Here is a 1,242-nt window from a genome sequence, read left to right as displayed (position 1 = left end):
GGCCGCGGGCCGGATCCCGCCGCCCCCACGCGCGACCAGCGCCCGGGCCCCGCGCGGCCGAGCCACTGGGAGAGCTCCCCGCCCTGTCTTTGTTGCCGTTTGCCAGAGGTTGAGCTCGCCAAGGCAGCTAGAAAAGACCATTAAAAGCGTGTCTGGAGTTTCTGCTTTTGTTCTTTTTTTTTTCTTTTTTTTTTTTTGTTTGGTTGTTTTTATTCCCATGCTCTTCATTTTTTGAGGGGAAAAAAATCACAAAACATAACTTATAAAACAATAGATATACCGCAGCCTTATTCACAACAGCATCATGGCAACACCCAGCGCAGCGCGGACCACAGGTGGGAAAATACACTGGAGAAAAGCAGCCCCGCGCGCGTTTCTAGCACGGGGCGTGCTCATGTACAGGTAATAAGTATCCACAAAAATTAGAGAAAAAAGAAGCAACAGATATGCCTGCAATTCAACTTCATATGCGTTTTGTATGCGGAGGCATAGATCATAGGCAGCACGTCCAGGGCTGGGGCTGGTTTTGCCAACAAGCGCTTGGGGAAGTATCTACATTGACAGGAGAACACCTGGAGATCGGACCCGCCTTCACAGCAGGGTTTTTTGGTTCCTTGTTTTCCCTTCACAGCAGAAAAAACAAGCAACTGCTTCCTGGCTACGAGGCTGCTAGGGCTGGGCCAGAGAGGCAGGATCGGGACCGGCCTCGTGACATTTAATCTCTTTTCCATGACATTTAATGTCACATTGAACAGAGACGTGACATGATTTTTTTCCCTCCTTCTAGACTCTCTAGCTTTTTTTTTTTTCTTCTTTAATAAGGGAATTTTAAAACACCGCCTTTAAATAACCATGCCTGATCATCTCATGCTCAGGGGAAGGCTTGCGGGGAGCGTGCCCGGCTCAGCGTGGCTGGAGGGGGCCGGGGGCGCTGCAGTCTCGTGGAGGAGACCGCGGTACCAAGGACTGCCTGGCCCTAGGTGTCTCGAGGAAAAAAACCCATGAAGAATCATGCACTTTCAAAACCAGTTTATTCACGGCCCGGCACAAGGTAGCGGCAGGTATAAATAGGTAAGTGGTTGACCCTTGGCATTCGCAGGTTTAATAGTTTCAGACCTAAGGTTTGGTTTGGTTTTCCCTCCCCCTCCCCTCTCTCCATCTGCCCGCATCTGCCACCTGGCCCGAAGCCGGCTCTTGTCAGTGGTAAACCCCCCCACCCCCCAGCCCCCAGCCCCGCGGGCC

At 51.9% G+C, this 1,242-nt stretch overlaps 1 protein-coding gene across 1 annotated transcript in view; it reads right to left on the bottom strand.

Annotated features, from left to right (window-relative positions):
* The window catches only part of PITX1 (paired like homeodomain 1), a 15,608-nt gene that overhangs the window by 1,482 nt on the left and 12,884 nt on the right, over window positions 1–1,242 (bottom strand).

The sequence above is a fragment of the Alligator sinensis genome, unplaced genomic scaffold (genome assembly GCF_000455745.1).
Source record: "Alligator sinensis unplaced genomic scaffold, ASM45574v1 scaffold111_1, whole genome shotgun sequence".
In the NCBI taxonomy this organism is placed as follows: Eukaryota; Metazoa; Chordata; order Crocodylia; family Alligatoridae; genus Alligator; species Alligator sinensis.
Note: the sequence above shows the minus strand (reverse complement) of the source record. Positions and strands in the feature narration are given on the sequence as shown.